A 13,313-nucleotide genomic window follows, 5' to 3' on the forward strand; every position below is an offset into this window, starting at 1 on the left:
CAGCAGGAGACCAGGCAAAGGCCATATGGGGGAGGCCCTGAAAGGCTAGATGCCACCATCCCACAGAGCTGCCAGATTCTCGAGGTCACCGCTGATACTGCTGAGGGCTGGCAACCCAACCTGTAACCTGCCTGCCCAGGGAAGGGGGGCCTCCCACCTCCCGCAAGTCACCGTCTTAGTGGACTGCACACACTGACCCCAAAAGCCAACCCTTATCTCTAAGGGACAATGACAGAGGCACCTCTAGGTTTCCTGACTGCTCAGATCGACCTCCCCCAACAGCATCTGCACTTGTGAGGTTTTCCACCAAAAAAAAAAAAACAAAAAACAAACAAACAAACAAAAACAATATAGTTATCCAAAAGGGAGTAAGAACCTTGGGGCAAGAGAAATAATAACTGGAATGCGTGAGTGCTGAGCTAGGCAGTTTTCGAATGACAACTCCTTGCCTCCTAACGCTCTCATTGAACACTGGCACACTCGTTCCAACAGGGACAAATCGAGGCTCACGTGACGAGTGAGCCATTCTAGCTGGAAAGCCAAAGAGCTTGGGTCAAACTCAGTGGCATGCGTGTTCCACACGCGACGCTCCCTTCCACAGAGCCGAACAGAATCGACCCCGAAAACGTAACGAAGTTGCTGCTGATCCGCTTGACTGCAAGCTGGTTTCCTCAGTGTCCCTCCACAGAGGGGGGCAGCTGAAACCCGGCCCCCAAGACTTGAGCCTAAGAGCCCAGTAGAAGGCAGACACCCTTCTCTGAGGTGGCCAAAAGACACAGTGAAGGTAACAGGACCTGAACTCCTAAGCCCCAAGTTCAAATCAACCCTCCCCCTAAGCCTCGGTCTGCTGCTCATCTGTGAAATGGGAATGTTTACCCATATTGACACCACACGGTTGCAATAAGGACCTTGTGATACTGGCAGATACTGTGCTTTGTGACTTGTGAAAGGCTGTTAAAACAAAGATATAATTACAATGAAATCTAGTGAGTGCTGCCCATTCAGAGGCTGAGCTTCAGGCGCAAGCTGCTCAGCTACCCTCCAGGGGTAAACGTGGTTCCACCTGAGCAGCAACTTCCTACTCACCTCCTGCTCCAGCCTGCGTCTCTCCAAGTCATGAATGCAGCCTATATAATGATGACCTTACAGGTGACATCAAATCCAGAAAGGGTGGCCCTGAGTTACAAACTCTACCCATCAGCATCTCAGGTAAGGAAGCGGCCAAGGTGAGTTGCACACCACGTCCCTCTTGGATGCACTGGATCCTGGCCCAGGGTGGCCCTGTCCCCTGGTGCTCAGCAGGGCCACATGGACCCAATACATTCCTACCACCTACTTCCCTTTACCTGAGAGTTTGGTCACTCCCCCAGGCGATCCCTCTTACACAATGTTCCTGGAATTTGAGTGACCAGGGCCACTTGTAGAGAAAAGAAGTTGGCAGGAACCCTAGTTTTAGCTTAAATTGTTTTCATTCCAATGTTACTCAAGCATGAAAATGTAAAACATTAAAATAAAATAAAAAAAAAATAGTTCAATAACAAATATTTATCTAGCGCTAAGTGCCAGGTACTTTGCTGGGGGCTGAAGGACATGGGGGTGAGATGAATAACAGGCAGACCCCTGCCCTCGTGAAACTTCAGGTCCAGCCATTAACCAGAGGAAGAAATTAACAAAAACATCCCACAGAAGCCGTAGACGTCAACTAGGAAAATTGCCTCCAAGGTCTTTAAAAACACAGAATCTCAGCAAGCTACGGAGAGCAGACTGAGGAAGAATTCCAGGCCAAGAGAAGAGCCTGTGAGCATCAAATGAGAGCCGCATGCCCAGGACTCGGGGCTCTAAAACCATCCTGAGAGCAAAACGAACTTACGAGGTACCTTTTAAGTTCGACACCAATAACAAGGTTCACTGCCTGTGACAGTCAAGGCTGAACCTAAGCCACCACTTTCTTGATGATGTATGGTGCACTCTGCTCAGGTCAGCCAGGTCCTTCTGAGGTTGGCGCCCCTAGCCCTGTGCCTTCCCGATGCTGAAAACACTGTGGAACCACCTAATGTCCTCTTCACACGGGGAGCCCCCAACCCCCGGAGAACCCCCCGCCCTGCCCCGTCCCTCCCTCATCGTCTCTCCACAATTGGAGAGATACCGTTTGGTGCCAAAGCAAGGAGTCACCGGTGCCCATGACATCAGGCCAGTATTTGGTCATAAGTGGTCATGCGGATGGCCCAAAAGGATCTTCTTTTGAGATGACATCAAAATGTCAATTTAAAAAATTTTTAAATAAAAAAATTTAAATTGAAAAAAAAAATTATTAAAAAAAAAATGTCTCAGAGAAGACGGGCAAGCCCACGAAGGAACACCAGGTGAGACACAAACTCCCAGAGACTGGGTTGCCTTCTCCTCTCGCACTTTGTCAAAATCTTCTAGAATCTGCAAAAAAATAAAAAATCTCTCCCCCCTGCATTTTCGACTGCCTCTCCACCTTCCTTCCAATCCAAGAAATGATGTGCGTAGGGTGGATAAATGTAATAAGGATGTTTGCGACGCTCTCACATCACAGAGGGGGGTGAGAAAGCGGCCGGCACTTACCAAGCCCCTCCTAGCTAGAGAGCACGTGACCTCGCACACTACTCACGACAGGCTTTAAAGTCCTGCGCCCATTTTAGAGAACTGGTGGTGTTTTCAGCAGCTAGCTTGAAGTCAGTCGCACCCTTAGTCAAGGGCCCAATTTCAATCGAGGTCTGCCTGACCCGAAAGCATGAACTTCGTCCAGCGGCGCACCTCATTATTTCCCCAGAGAAAGCCTTATACTTTGAAGTAGAATCTGGCACAGTACACAACAGGTGCCATCTGCCTCTAAAATTCTTACTGAGCTCCCTTCAAGAAGTGCCATGGTTCTCCTTTTAATTACACAAGCTTCCCCTCAAGCCTCCTCATTCAATATAAATGAAAAAGATTCTGATTCAATTGCATTGTCTTCCCATTTTAATTGCCAGGTTTGCACGTGTAGCTGTCTGACAATTTTCGTGGCAAAAGTCCAGGAATTTCACTCCCTCCTGGCCCAGGCAGACTTTTGTGCGCCGACCAGCACGCCTTAGGACCATCTGTGACATCTTTTTCAGTGGCAGAAAAGAAAACGTACCCTCTGGAGTCCGTCCATTCATAAGTTTGAGATTTTGGAGCTCGAATAATACAGATTTGGACACTCTGCAAAAACGGTTTCTTTAAATAAAGTTTTTTTTTTTTTCTTGGTCCCCTCTGAAGTCCTAGAAGAGAAAGAAGTCAGCTTCTTCTCAAACAGGGCCTCTGTTCGATCATCTCACGTCAGCACCATTTACTGAGAAAATCTGACACAGGGAAGTGAGCTCCAGGCCTTGATGTTTGCTGGGGGGTCCTTGCAGGGACTCAGAGGCAGGTAGGAAAAGAGACCTCAACACTCAGAGGCACTACGTCAAATGCCAGCAGAACAGACAAGCTCGAGTCGCTAGTTGAATCAGAGGCTCAAGAACTGGGTCTCGACATCAGAGCGATCTCCAGTGACTGGACGCAGGTGAGTAGAGACGGGAACAGAAATCCATTCATCCACCCATTCAATATCTACCGAGCGCTCAGTGTAGAAAAGGCACCAAGCTCTGTGCCAGAAATGCAGTGTGGTCCAGGAAAAAACACATGCCTCCTGCCCCTGGAGAAGTATGCGATCTCACGAGATGAACAGATGACAAACATGTAGGCAAGCACAGATCACCAGCCATGCCAGAACTGACAGAGAAGCCCCCAGGTTTCTGCCACACAGAAGCTGAGAACCAGGCTGGTGCCTGCCAAGCCTTCCCAGCCTGGCAGACCCACTGGTTCCTCAGGGCTGAGAACGAACAGCGGTGGTCAGGTCTACAAAGAAGAGAAGATGCTTCCAGGGACAGAATCAGTACAGCTCAGGGGTTCAAAGCATGGGGGTTCGAATCCTAGTTTCTCTCCCGACTAGCCCTGTAGCTGTGGGCAAGTGATCCAACTCCATTTCTAAAGGGGGGCTCATTGTCATGTTTATCTCATCGTAGCGTGTTTGTGAGGATTCAAGATGTCAAGCGAATTCATTCGCACAAAGGTTAAAAAGAGTTCCTGGCACACAGTTGGTGTTAAAAAAAAAATCTTAGCTATGTCTTAAAATACAACTCTGGGATGTGGATTTTCCATTTCCCAGATGAAAAACAGAGACTGGAAAATCTGTCAAGGCACTTTAGAATCTCGCAGGTAAATGCTGGAGTTCTGACCTAGGTTGAGAGTCATCAGTAAATAATTTCAAAAAACGAGAGTCATTGGGTATAATTCTATTGAGGTTTGGGCTACTATGGGCTATTTCGAGTTCATTTTATATCTGAAGAATTCCCAGGTCTAATGGAGAGAATCATTACCTTGTTGATAAGCCAGCCTTACTAGGCAACAGTTCCTAAAGTTGTTTAGGACAGAGTGGGTCAAAATTCTTTGTTATGCTGCCTCAGTTTCCCTGAAGTGACAAGCATTAGGGAAGCTGGAATCAAAGACGTTATGAGACTCGAGATTTCCTAGCTTTATTGGTCACAACAACTCAGAAGTTTCCCTGCCAGCACCTCCCTCACCTAACATTTATAACTGTGTCCCTGAAGTTACGCTGGGGACCTGTGTACGGTTTCTGTCAACTCATGTCTGTTCTGCAGGCGAGCCCCCTGCTCTTCCTTGTCTAATTCAGACTTCTCAACTGAGACTTATTCAGAGGCACCACCTCCAGAGGGTGTTACTTTTCTAGGCTGGATCAGGGGCACCCACTCTGTGCTCTCTCAAATACCTATAAACACATCCAGTATCTCCACCACGGACCTTGCTTCATTGTTTTAAAAAGATCAGAGCAGAAATCTGTCTCCTTACCAGGCTATGACTTCTCTCCAAACATGGATGAAGCCACTATTCTTTTTTCACAGATTTATACATTTTTTTTTTTTTTTGGTTGGACAGGCATCTTTTGAGCACCTATTGTGCACAAGGCATAATTCTACATGCTAGTGATAAAATAAAATAAATAAATGAAGATGTTGATCCAGCAGGAAAGAAAGATGCAGGGAGCAGAACGAGACTCTAATGTTACTGTATGGTTTTGGCAAATAACCTGCCCTCTCTGGCTTGGCTAATTTATCTGGAAAATGGAATTAACATTAGTATCTACCACTATCTCTTAAGGTGGTAATGAAGATTACATGAGCTCATGTCTATGACATGCTGGGCGACCACATCCCTGGCACTCAGTAGGTATGCCAAATACATGCTGGGTAATTCTTTGTGATAAGCATTACCAATATGGGTTATTTATCAAAGGAAGATTCTGATCTCTGACACCAACGTAGCTGTTAAGTCTTAAGAATCTTCTTTTGGTCCAAAATCGTTCAACATTTAATGGAAAATTGGCATCACTGCAATTGGCTCTGATGATAAATCGATTTTAAAACATTACATATTTTCAAGAAACCTAGCCAATGCTCCTCCATTCTGAACTTTGATACCATAATCTAAAAACACCTTCAGAAAAGGCCACCCTCTTCATGAGTCTTTCTCTGATCACTCACCCAGCAGATTCTCCCTTCTTAAACTCACCTTCTCGAGTTTTCTTAGGGTACTTAGCCCTTTCTTTACCTGGTATGAGTTAATGATCTTGTCCTGGCCCTCCCCGCTTTCAAACAGGAACCACGTCTAACATTAACATCCCTCTGTATCAGCCATCTGTGGCATAACAGCGCTGCGTAACAAACCATTCCAAAAAGCAGTCTTGCGGCAATAATCATTTATATTCACTCACGCATCTGCAGGTCAGCTGGGACTCGGCTGATCTAGAGTGGGCTTAGCTTCTCACTGAAGGTGTTTTGGGTTGGCTAGGTAGCTCCGCTGCAACTGTCTCTCATTCTACTCCTCCTCAGACCAGCAGGGTACCAGAGCGTGCTGTTCTCATCACAAAGGCCAAGAAGCAGGGTAGAAAAAAAAAGCAAAAACACTCAAGGCCTTCTAAGGCCTAGACTCATAATCAGCACACCACCTCTGACTCACCCTTCATATCAAAGTAAGTCACACGGTTGGCCCCAAACTCAAAAGTTGCAGAAATACACTATGATGTTCATGCAGGAATTCAGAAAGCTATGAAGAATTTGGGGCCATTAATGTAAACAGCGTGTCACATCTACCACCCAGGTGCCTTACATATAAAATAATCCTCTGGCAATGAATGAATGAATGAATGCTGAGTACATTTCAGAGCCTTTTCAAGGCACAGGACAATTAGCCAGCAGCCACTGCAAATCCTGAGTCTGGTAGAGCAGTAACACCCTCATTAAACATTCGTTTGCCGCAGGTCCCCAGACTCCACTGGACTTTAGCTGGAGACGCAGAATTTCAAAAACTTGTATGTACACATTGTTATTTTTCTCATGGACCTGTAATTATGAAATCAATCAATATATCCATTCACACATGGGAGCCCACATACACACACATCACATCCTCTCGTTAAAAAAAGAAAAATGCAACACTGTTTTGCATACATAGGGTGAGGGAGGGGGTGAAACGGGAGAAGGTGGAGAGGTTATTTCAAATCAAACCTACAGTGGTTAATTTTCATTTAACTACCTAGCCGAGACTAGAGGTTCAGCAGAAACACATTAAAGTCCGTGAACTTCTGAAATGATGCATTATTGAAGCCACAGCAGGGGAAAGGGCTTGATTTGGAAGACATAAAAGACTAAAGTCTGCAGAAGCGTCTTTTCCATTACAAGGAAAAAAACACATATTTTAATTGAGAAAGAAGATACTCTCTCCAAGGGGGCAGGTAAAATAAAATTAACCCATAGCTCTCCATTCCTTCTTCCCTCAGGAAAACCCGCAGTTCCTCCCAGAGCTCAAAGGAATAAGTCTTGGATTACTCTATTTTCCTCTCTGAATCCCACCGACACCAGTTACAAGCCACCATTTGTTCATTCCCTCAACAAATATTTATCAAGAGCCTTCAATGTATATAACATAAGGAGAAAGAATCCCACTCCCCACCCCCCATCATCAGCTTACGTTCAAGTAAATGACACAACATATTAACGAACGGTGATGCTTTAGAAAAAGCAGAGCCAGGTAAAGAAGGCAGTGAGTGGAGTTAACAGAAAGTTACGAATCTAAATAGGGTGAAAATCACCCAGGTTTTCATGTCCCTAAGTGACTTAGATTCTCCCGAGGCCTTAGGTTCTCCGTGCTTGAATTTTCAAAAGCTTTTAAAATCAATCGCCAAACAAAGTTGTACAGAATGCCCACGACGAGTACAGTATCATGCCGCTCACTCTAGCAGACACAAATACGGAGTCCCTACCTGCGAGGCGTTTGCAATCTAGTACCTCTCATCAAGAGGTCCTCGGGGGACATGGAAGAACCGCGAGCCCAGGTTTAACCACTAACTCTACGCAATGACTAAAGGCAGTCTGCCCGGACACAAAGCGCCGACTTAACAAGGCCTTTGGGGTGTGCACCCTGGTCCCTCTATCCCCTTCACTGTGTGTTTTGTAGGAAGTGAGTTGATGGCACTGAAGATGTAGAGGTCTAGTAAATCCTAAGGAAGGCGTGAGTGTGCCCTGCTGGGTCCCCGCACTGGGCTCCTGGAAGCCAGTGCTGTGGGATCCGACTCTACAAGTCTAAGCTATAAACGCACAGCATCTGTTTGGGGAGGGGGATCGTGGTGGTGGCAGGGAGCCTGACAGGGGCAGCGGGAGAGCAAAGGGTGCCCCAGTGCCCAGGAGCCACACGCCACACCCTCCCTCAACGATGCTGTCCCCTGGCTAAAACCTGCAAACATACAGAGTTTGTAGCACCCATGTACCAGGGCCCAAGGATGCCGACCTCTCCCTATGCCCACCCTTGGTTTACTCCTGACTTTTCTGATCATTCTGCACTTTCAAGGAGTCTTTTTCTGTTAGGTTGTTTGAGTTTTCCGTGTTTCGACACTTCCTTGTTCTCTCTGGGTATTCGGAAGAGCCCATAGTGAAAGCCAGGTCTCTCCCTGAACTGCCTTAGGGGCCGAGTGTGGATGTGATACAGCACAGCACTATCCCTTCCGACCAGACCTAAAGGCAGATCACCACAGAAGGTCCTCAAAGACAGGACGCTTGGGATTAGGAAAGGCTTGGAGCCCCTTTGCCAGCCAGTTCCCCTGCCTTTGCAACTTAGAGGCAGTTTTGCGGGAAGGGGACCAGTCCTTTAAGGAACACGGTTCCCCAAAAGCCCAGGAAGAAGTGGAAATGAACACCTCAGGTTGACTCACTTACAACCACTGAATGAGACACACCCTTCTCTGCAAAGCAGCTGGCCACCACAATCAGAACGCACCACAGCCTTCAAATCAAGCCCATTCTTTTTGAAACCCACCCACGCCCACGTCTTCTGCTTTAATTTTTGCTTACCCAAAAAGCTGCATGCAGTAAACTCTCATTGGTGCTTCATGAAAACAAAGTCCCAGGGATTTATTATTACAGGCAGATTCAGACCCCGTATTTGTGTCCCAAAGCAGCACAAAATGAAAGGGGGAGGCAGGCCAGGTCTGGACAGCCACCAGCAAGCCTGGCTCTGTGGCAGGAGTCGGGACGTGTGGCAGGAGTCGGGACACGTGGCATGACGGGAATAGGCACCGGCCGCATTGAAGCCCTTATCTCGATCCATCCCATCTCCCCAGTGAAGGTGAACTCAAAGGGGGAATGCCAATGAAGCCTGCAGATCTCCAGCCCGGCCCAAAACGTGGCGCTTTATTAAGGAGCCTAAGCGACTGCGAACAGGCCATTATCAAATCTCTTCAGTGACAAAGCTCCGTGTTGAAAGGGACAAATAAAAATAAGTACATTAAGCACAATAAATCACAGGGCCCTGTTGTTGAGACCCATTATCCCTGGGGGATTACGGCACTGTTTCCCTCCCTGCCTTTTCAACCGCTGGATCCTGGTTTTCCCATCATTGTTTTAATATTGCAGCCTCTACTCTCTGTGCCTCGAAGAACCTGCTGTTTCTCGGTAGTCCTGGGTGGCAAGGGCATAATTTGTTTTATGATTTCCTTGGGAGGGTAGCTGTTTCGTATTTATCTTTAAAAGATACATTCCAAGATCGCAGCAATGAGACCCCGCTTAAAAAACAAGACCCAGCCCTGTCATTCCTTACAGCATCAACGTGGCCACAGCTGTAGCAATCCAACCATTACCAGGAGGGCCATGCTGTTTGCTGTTTTTTTGGCGGGGGGAGGGGGGGGAGCACAAGCCCAATAACAGCATCAGTCATGCTTAAAGAGCCAGTAAATCATGTGGAAAGCAGCCTGAGCTGGAGGGAGACAGCAAAAGGCTGGAAGTCAGGGAGCCTGGGTTTTACCATTAAGTTGGTATGACCTTGGACAGGTCCTTTGACCTCCGGGGCTGAAGTGTCTCCATCTACCCAATAAACCAGTTGGTCCACATGCCTCTTTAGCGCCCTCAAGATTCTGCATTTCTATGAGATGCAGAGGGAGTGTGAAGAACCTTAAGCCAGATAATAATATTTATATTTCCTTCTCCCAATAAGATCGTTGAAAGAGTCATCTTAAGATAGAACTAACCCATTATGCAAGTGTCCAAGGTATCATTCCAGTTCGTTCTTCTCCTATGCATGTGGAAACCTTCCCTCCTGCCTCCTCATTCCCCAAGAAGTTGTTTTCCAGGACAGCTCATTGTAAATACTGTAAACAAGTCCGCTCCCAATTTTATCCATCGGGAAGTGGATGGAAGGATAGGTACCTAAGGACAGAATGTGCTGGGCCAGATTGTCACAGCAGGACCCATGGATGCTCTTCCCCATCAGAAATGAACAAGCAACAAAGCCCTTTGCTCTTGTGCAAGACGGTGCCGACTCCTGCGTGTGCCGTGAAGACATCAATGGTCTTTTCCAGCATCCCCGATTCAATTACCGCATCTAAATCTTGCCATGAAAAGGACACTTTTTGCCATGTAATGCTTCCAAGTGTGGCACTGCATGAGGCAGCCACATAACAAAATTGATCCCAGAGCTTCATCACCCATCCGAGAGGCACTGACATAAAACCTGCCCGACAGTGCCCAACTCTCAAAATACTCTATAAAAGACTCAAATTCAGAAAAGGCAAAAAAGTTACAAGCTCTCTCATGTTAGAAATGGAGCTGGGTTTTACGGATCATAAAAGCCCACTGAGCAGCCTCTTGGGAGAGGCATAAAGAGGATTCCTTCTAACCAAGCAATTCCTCTGGCTTTGCAAAATTTGGTGTAACAACCCAATAAACACCAAGCGGAGTTAGATATCGGGTAGCTTTTAGCCTAGAATGCAGGTGGCAAGTGGCAAAGGAGTAGCTTTACCTGTAAACAGGATCGAGAGCTGGGAGACAACCGAACGCGGTCACAGTGAACCAGGTCATCCAGGATGAGAGCCCCAGGCAAGCAACGCCTTGTGTCCTCTTTCCCACCGTGCCCAGCACACTGCCTGGCATGTCGCAGATGATCAACAACTGCGTGTTCACTGAATGACTGAATGAAGGAAGGAAATGGCAAAGTGACAAGGATAACAACCTACTGCCCCTGGAAACTCTGATCCAATTATGGGAATAATGAGAAGATCTGTTTAACAAAGAAGCGAGATTTCTGCAGAGCTTTGAACATCTCAAAGAAAACACCTAGACGTACATCTATTCCAACAGCAATATGTACTATGCTGTCTATAAAAGGAAGTCAAAGACCTCGAATCCTTTAAAGGTCAGTACGAGGGTTTTAGGTGTTGTTTCAGCTTGTTTTGTAGCCGTCTTTCTTACCACTGCGAGTTATTAGAAGGCAAAAGAGGAACGCTTTCTGAAAACATTCTTAGCCTCTGGCCCAGTAAGCCTCTTTTGAATATCAAAATAAAACTCAGGAAAACAAACGAGTCAAACTATCATACATTCCTATACTCTCCATGAAAGATTCAGAAGGTGGGACAGACATCTCAGGATTTACATCCACGTCATATCGCCTGGCAACAGCAAGTGGCCTGCAAAGTCAGGACAAGGCAGGTGACCAGCAAACTCCATCCCCGAGCGGGCACCGCTCCTTTCTTGAGGTGGCACTCTCCTCCTTCCAAGTCTGCCGCGAACTTGTTTCCAGCGAATCCACAGCTCAGATCAAACACTCACGTTTCTCAAAGGGCTTTTAATTGAAAAATTGCACAGAACATGTCATGTGTCAGATCCAAATGCTCATTAGATACCATATACTGGAAATAAGAGACATCTAACGTCCCTCGGGGCACCCTGCCTTCACTTAGGGGGTACGTTTTCTAGAGTGCATTCTCACGCGATTGCATTTGATCCTTACCTTGAAGGTGGGAACAGGTGTGGAACTTAGAGGAGGAAAACTAAAGCTTAGGCAGTTATGGATTGAATTGTGTCCCCCAAGAAAGACACGTTGAAGTCCTAACCCCCGGGACCTCAGAATGTGGCGTCATTCGGAAATAGGGTCTTTTCAGAGGATTCAAGGTAAAATGAGGTCAGTGGAGTGGGTCGTAATTCAATATGACTGGTGTCCTCAGGATAAAAGGGAAATTTGGACACAGAGACACATACAGAGGACAGAAGACGTACAGACACAAAAGGGAGAAGGCAGCCACGGGACTGGAGCGAAGCATCTTTAAGCCAAGGACTGCCCGTTAACACCAGTAGTTAGAAGCAGCCCCCAGAGCCGGCAGAGACAGCATGGGCCTGCTGATACCTTGAGATGGCTTGATGTAGGACTTCCAGCCTCCGGGACTGGGAAAGGATGCACTTCTGTTGTTTTAAGCCACCCATTTTGTGGTGCTTTGTTACAGCAGCCAGAGGAAACAAATCCAGAGAAGGAAGGCAAGCGCCTTACTCGAGGTGGGCTGGCAAAACAGGCAAACAGTAAACCGTGCTCCAACAAAACTTCTACCTCCTGGGCCCTGTGCTCTCAGAGACGACGACCTGTCTTCAGTCGGTTAACACAACCCACCCAGCATATGAAAAGGTGATGGTACGTGGGTGGATTGTTTAAAACTTCACCTTCCTCCTGAGTAACACATATGCACTTTAACCACGTCCTGCATCAAACAGCTCTCCAAAGCGTTCAGGACTTGCAATTTCTGGATCGTAGTTAAGCAAAATTTGGGGGAGGGGGATTTTTAGTTTTTGACATGAAAAGACTACAATTTGACAGACTGCTACCTCCTTCCACATCTTTTCAGCTGTGATGCTCCATTACAAACACTGACAGACCAGACAATGAACACACAAGCCACATTAAAACAATAATTAACGCAGGAGCGAGAACAATGACAACTGCTTGGCCAAGGAGAATAACGGACAGGTCTGTCACTTGCAGAGCTTTAATAATATGAGCTTTGGATGTGAATGGAAAGCAATTTCTGACACCACAGCGGTTCTTGAGGAACTTGGGTCAAACTGACTCACAAAACCCCACACGTGCAAACTCTGGGCCCTAAGACACAAAACACAGGATGACAAGAGTCTCTTCCACACACACCGGCCAGGGGACAAGGAGAGTCCAGCAGAGGTCTCGACCAGATAATCTACTGCTCCAGGGGAAAGAGTGAGAAGACTGGCTTTAATAGGTGCTCCGGGTCTTCTGGAAGAATCGAGCCTCAGGGCAGCTTCCTACCCCACCCCCACCCAAAAAAAAAAAGTCATAAAACTCGTTTGGCAACCAAAGCCCAACTTCAGGATATTTCAGGGAAGATTTTACTGCAAAGCAATGGCAGCCCTGAGCTGGATTTCCTCTATCTGTTCCCAAGCACTTTGGCAAACCCACATCCTATTCAAATGTTTAAGCTTTTATCCTCTTTTTCCTATTAAAGGAAAAAGTGTACCCAAATAACAAACCCCGTCAAACTTACCATCCCTGAAATGGTTAGTTTGCTTCTGCATAGGTGAATCTGTTACTGATTTGTCATTCAAACGAGGTTTGTACATTAATGTTATTTTTCAAAATATAACCCGTTTGCAGCATTCAAACAACAGATGGTGTTATAGGCTGAATCGTGTCCCCATTCCCAAATTCGCATGTGGAAGCCCTAATCCCCCGTACCCCAGAATGTGACTGCATTTAGAAACAGGGTCTTTAAAGAGGTGATTATGGCGAAATGACATCACTAGGGTAGGCCCTACTCCAATCCGACTGGTGTCCTTACAAGAGGAGATTGGGACATAAGGAGAAGACAGCCAAGGAGAGAAGCCTCAGAAGAAACCACCCTGCTGATACCTTGACCTTGACTTCTA

The 13,313-nt window shown here is 46.7% G+C and overlaps 1 long non-coding RNA gene across 1 annotated transcript in view; it reads right to left on the reverse strand.

Moving 5' to 3' along the window:
• Positions 1–10,122: 10,122 nt before the first annotated feature.
• The window catches only part of LOC111735986, an 18,056-nt gene continuing 14,865 nt past the window's right edge, over positions 10,123–13,313 (reverse strand). Inside the window, exon 3 of the long non-coding RNA XR_002779045.1 lies at positions 10,123–10,135. This is a non-coding gene — a long non-coding RNA (uncharacterized LOC111735986). The remainder of the gene's footprint in view (positions 10,136–13,313) is intronic.

The sequence above is a fragment of the Pteropus vampyrus genome, unplaced genomic scaffold (genome assembly GCF_000151845.1).
Source record: "Pteropus vampyrus isolate Shadow unplaced genomic scaffold, Pvam_2.0 Scaffold16, whole genome shotgun sequence".
NCBI classification, from domain to species: Eukaryota; Metazoa; Chordata; class Mammalia; order Chiroptera; family Pteropodidae; genus Pteropus; species Pteropus vampyrus.